The sequence below is a fragment of the Chelonia mydas genome, chromosome 11 (genome assembly GCF_015237465.2).
Source record: "Chelonia mydas isolate rCheMyd1 chromosome 11, rCheMyd1.pri.v2, whole genome shotgun sequence".
Lineage (NCBI taxonomy): Eukaryota > Metazoa > Chordata > Testudines > Cheloniidae > Chelonia > Chelonia mydas.
The window spans coordinates 22295097-22300673 of NC_051251.2; the positions used below are offsets into that span (position 1 = coordinate 22295097).

General features: G+C 38.1%; 1 long non-coding RNA gene across 1 annotated transcript; it reads right to left on the minus strand.

The window, feature by feature from the left end:
* Window positions 1-4251: 4251 nt before the first annotated feature.
* LOC122462483 lies at window positions 4252-4481 on the minus strand. Its single transcript, XR_006285039.1, has 2 exons — window positions 4435-4481; window positions 4252-4359 (listed from the first exon to the last, which is right to left on the minus strand). It is a non-coding gene; the product is annotated as an uncharacterized LOC122462483 (long non-coding RNA).
* Between the last annotated feature and the right edge of the window lie 1096 nt (window positions 4482-5577).

Here is a 5577-nt window from a genome sequence, read left to right on the forward strand (position 1 = left end):
GATATAATGTAATATTACAATAGAGAAATAACATGGCATATTATTATTGCTTGAATGACCTTCCTCTGAAGCAGTATACACAGCACCAGCATGGATGTAGTTATTCCTAAATGTGCCAAAGCAGTACTTCTGAAATAGCTCCAATGCCAAACATGTATGTATTACCAATTCCATAATGTCAGTCCAAGTGGCTATTTCGAGGATGCCAAAATACATTAACCTCTTGTGTTTGCATAACGCTGGATTCACAGATTTTACGGCCAAAAGGGACCATTGTGATCATCTAGTTGGACCTCCTGCATAACAAAGTTAATAGGACTTCCCTGAATTAATTCCTATTCCAATAGCTGTAGATGAACTAGACCTAAGAGCCTACCTTACTGTTCCTGACCCAGAGCTACAATCCCTCTATAACATTTAGGCTAAAAGGAAATAGGGTTCTCTTTCTGGTCGTTGGCTTCATCTCTGTTGGTCAGAACAGTAATACATACATTTATCATAATTGTCAGCAGGATATGTGATCAATGATCCCAATAATATTTTAAAAATGAACATTGTTTTTATATCCATGTATATTTTAATCATACACAATTCTTTGTTTACAATATATAGTCTAGTTCAAAAAGGATCCATGTAAGCAGAAGATCAAAAGTTCCATACTTGAGAAGTTTGACTATACTGAATCAGGACTGGGGTAATACATTTCCTCTCCAAACACATCTTCTTGAGATGACTGTGCTGCTGATCAGCACAGAGTGCTGTCCCTAAGGTATAAAAGGCAGTATATTCATTTTTTGATGGTAGAGGGTTCTAGTTTAAAACCCACCATACAGCACAGAGTGTCAGTAAGTATTATGGGTTCCAATAAATCTATGGACCAAGATTTTCATAAATGACTAGGAATTTTGGATGACTCAACTTTTGGGTAGCCACCTTGAGAGTCCTAGAGTACCCGCACTCTGAAAATCAGTCTCCTTCTAAGTATCTCAAGCTGGACACACCAAAACGGAGGCATCACAAATCCCTAGTCACATCTGAAAATCATTAATATTTCTAACCATTTTGACCTAGTACCACATAGTATTTATGCTAATTATTCCATTTAAACAACCACCTCTTCTCCTTTTATTGCTGACATTCAAATCAACATGTACCACTGAAAAAATGCATGGCACATAAATTCTTAACATGTATTTTTCTTCACCTCAATTTCTTTCAATATGATTTTGGCTTTTTGTGAGGTTTTTTTATTTGAAAATGTTCACTTTCTGTTATGTCTTTTGAATAACAAAATAATTCCACTCTTGCAAAATCATTCATCTAAATACTCTACTCTCCCTTTATGCCTATTCTTAAATCTTCAGCATTCATATGAATTACCACATAAAACAAACAGACATAATACTTATAGGTTTCCAGGCGGGTTGGGGCTCTCTTTCTTTTCTTTCACGAAGTAACATAATTCTCTGTGACAAAGTCAGACCTGACAGCTATAAGAGAGTGGTGGAAGGCAGGTATATGAGTCCAAGAATGGAGAAAGCCCTTTTTCCTATGAGGTTACCTAAGACACCTGAGTCCAACTAAGGGCTGCCAGTGACCTTTGAAAACTCCTCTTCCAATGAGAGAGTGATGAGAAACAAACTACAGCAGGGAGAAAAGGAGTCTAGGTGGAGGGGCTGTTTTCTACCATATAGGGAAAATATCGAGGGAACTTTGTTTTGGGGAAGGGCTGGTGACTGGACGCTATCATAATAAGTCTATGCTCTAGTGAGGGCAAGTAAATGTATATTTTTTGTGTTGTGGGTGGTTTGTTTAGTTTTGGGTTTTGTTGTTGTTTCGTTTTGATGTTTATCTCACCCAAGTGTCCTTTTGCAGCATCTCAACCAAGGCTAGTTGAGATCCCATTTTCACTAATGTCAACAGGCTGTATATTTACTTCCCAGGTGCAGGATAAAGAGAGGTCTCCTGGCCTTTTACTTATATTCCCAAAGTCTATTGCCTGTCCTCAGAAATAGTAAAACCCCCATTGCTTGTTTTCCTGAATCCTGCTTCTTCCCTTTTTTTTTTTTCACTTCTTCCTGTTGACTTCTTATGTAAATGGGGCTTCCACTGTCTTGGCTTAAAATGCTTAATTTACATGCTGACCGAGAGAGAGGTGAATTCACATCCTTTGTCTGGCAGAAAGCCAGTTGGTCAGTCCTGCCTTGATAAAGACTTTAGGAAGCTATTTTCAGTATACATACATAACTCCTTACAAAGTATCTGTTCATACTGTTCACAGCAATATTGATGACCAGCATGATCTTGACTTTCATTTAAGACCTCATGTGAAATTATTTGATGTACCAGAATGTATATATCAATATTAGGATATTCCTGTAACCCCCTTGCCAGTTGCCATTGAGGAGTCATAAGTCAAACCTTCAAAGAGCAGGAAACCTTTTAAAGGTTACATATGATATTGAAGGGATACATTTCAGATATTAGATTGAGAATAATGTTTCAGTCTGAGCCCATCTCTGTTTCAAAGAACAATATAATTTAGTAGAGAAACAAGCCAGGCTATAATGCCGTGGAATCAATATAGTATAATTAAACCGTCATAAAATATGCAGAACACAATTGCATTTCAGCTTCTTTAACCACTTTGTACTCTGTTCACATTAACGTACAATAAGGAAAGGAATCACTAATCTGCTTTTAAGAGTAAATCAGCTAAAAGTGGAGCACTAATCTGACACGGTGGGGAGGGGGCGAACAACAACAAACCGTTTATAAATGCTACAAGTAGGAGCTCTGAAGTCTCAAGAAAAGTAAGACTAATTATGAAAATCAATTCATAACACCTCCAACCACCATAACCCCCCACAAAGCAAACAGCTTCTACATTACACCAAACTACAGAACACTACAGTTTTGACTGTTCTAATAGTCATTTGGAACTTCTTCTACAGCAGTTAGGGCTTGATCTGGAGAGGCAGTGATTACTCACATTTGCTATTGTTTTGTCACTTCTCAGGACCACCTCTTTAATCTTTTCTGCCTCAAAATTCAGTTTTTCCTTTACTTCACTTCTGATTGCAAGATCTCTGTCATAATACATTTTAGCTTTTATCTTAGCTGGAGGAGTCTGGTATGTATACCCTGTGGGTTACTATGATATGAAGAGCATTCAGCTTTTTTTCTTATTGCATATTCAGGGAAAAATTGTGCCATACCAATTGCAAACTTACTGAAAAGATATGTCAGACTGCAGTTTTGGCAGTTTCTAAGTTTCTGGACATACGAGATCCTGTAATCATAAGAACGGCCATACCGGGTCAGACCAAAGGTCCATCTAGCCCAGTATCCTGTCTTCCGACAATGGCCAATGCCAGGTGCCCCAGAGGGAATGAACAGAAAATCATCAAGTGATCCATCTCCAGTCGCCTATTCCCAGTTTCTGGCAAACAGCGGCTAGGGACACCATCCCTGCCCATGCTGGCTAATAGGCATTGATGGACCTATCCTCCATGAATTTATCTAATTCTTTTTTGAACCCTGTTATAGTCTTGGCCTTCACAACATCCTCTGAAAAAGAGTTCCAGGGGTTGACTGTGTGTTGTGTGAAGAAATACTTCCTTTCGTTTGTTTTAAACCTGTTGCCTGTTAATTTTATTTGGTGACCCCTAGTTCTTGTGTTATGGAAAGGAGTAAATAACACTTTCTTATTTACTTTCTCCACAACTGTCATGATTTTATAGCCCTCTATCATATCCCCTCTTAGTTGCCTCTTTTCAAAGCTCATATGGAAGCTGTTCCATATCCCTAATAATTTTTCTTGCCCTTTTCCAATTCGAATATATCTTTTTAGAGATGGGGCGACCAGATCTGTACGCAGTATCCAAGATGTGGGCGTACCATATATTTATATAGAGGCAATATTTTCTATTCTCTTCCTAATGATTCCCAACCTTCTGTTATCTTTTTTGACTGCCACTACTATCAGAACTATCCACAATGACTCCAAGATCTCTTTCTTGAATGGTAACAGGTAGTTTAGACCATTATTTTATACATATAGTTGGGATTATGTTTTCCAGTGTGCATTACTTTGCATTTATCAACATTGAATTTCATATGCCATTTTGTTGCCCAGTCACCCAGTTTTGTGAGATCCCTTTGTAACTCTTCTCAGTCTGCTTTGGATTTAACTATCTTGAGTAGTTTTGTATCATCTGCACATTTTGCCACCTCACTGTTTACCCATTATTCCAGATCGTTTATGAATACGTTGAACAGTACTCATCCCAGTACGGACCCCTGGTGGACACCACTACTTACCTCTCTCCATTCTGAAAACTGACTATTTATTCCTACCTGTTACTCGGGGTTCTTTCAAGCCATTGTGGTTTCAGGCACTTTACTGGTTTGCTGACATCTCACTGTACATACCCTTTGTTTTGTATCTTTAACCAGTTACTGATCCAGGAGAGGACCTTCCATCCCACTTATCTCATGACAGCTTATTTTGCTTATGAGCCTTTGGGGGATGAGGGATCTTGTCAAAGGCTTTCTGAAAATCTAAGTACACTATAAACACTGGATACCCCTTGTCCACATACCTGCTGACACCCTCAAAGAATTCTAGTATATTGTTGAAGCACGATTTCCTTTTACAAAAACCATGTTGACTCTTTGCCAATAAATCATGTTTGTCTATGTGTTTGATAATTCTGTTCTTTTGCTATAGTTTCAACCAGTTTTCCGACTACTGAAGTTAGGTTTATCGGTCTCTGCTTCTGGAGACTTTTTTTTAAAAATTGGCGTCACATTAGCTATCCTCCTGTCATCCGCTACAGAAGCTGATTTAAATGATAGCTTACATACCACAGTTAGTAGTTCTTGAGTTTCACATTTGAGTTTCTTCAGAATTCTCAGGTGAATACCATCTGGTCCTGGTGGCTTATTACTGTTTAGTTTACCAATTTGTTCCAAAACCTTCTTTAATCACACCTCAATCTGGGACAGTTCCTCAGAGAACTAAAAAGAATCTAAAAAGAATGGCTCAGGTTTGGGACTCTCCCTCACATCTTCAGCCATGAAGACTGATGCAAAAAATAATTTAGTTTCTCCCCAATGGCCTTATCGTCCTTGAGTGCTTTCTAGCATCTTGATCATCCAGTTGCTCCACTGGTTGTTTAGGAGGCTTAATTAATTTTGGGTCAGATATCTGATGCTGATGTCAAGCACTCTGTTTGCAAGTATGTTATTTTCTATTTTGATGAAAAATATTTCAGTATGTTTTAACAGAATCAGTGACAAGAATTGTCCACAATCCCTCACTGTGAATCAAGGATGTCATTTCTTCATGGAACTGCTAGTGGCAATTCATGATGGATGTTGTACCACATTAAATAACAAACACACAATGCCAGCACTGTTGTCATTAAATGTGAAAATCCAGAAAGCACACGCTGTGCAAACAAGTTCAGCAGATTTCAAAAGAAAGTGCCTTTTTTCTCAAATTAAGTGTTTCTTTGGAAGAAGTGTCATGTTAAGTTTCTTGACTCTTTCGATTAGATTCTCAGCTGGTGA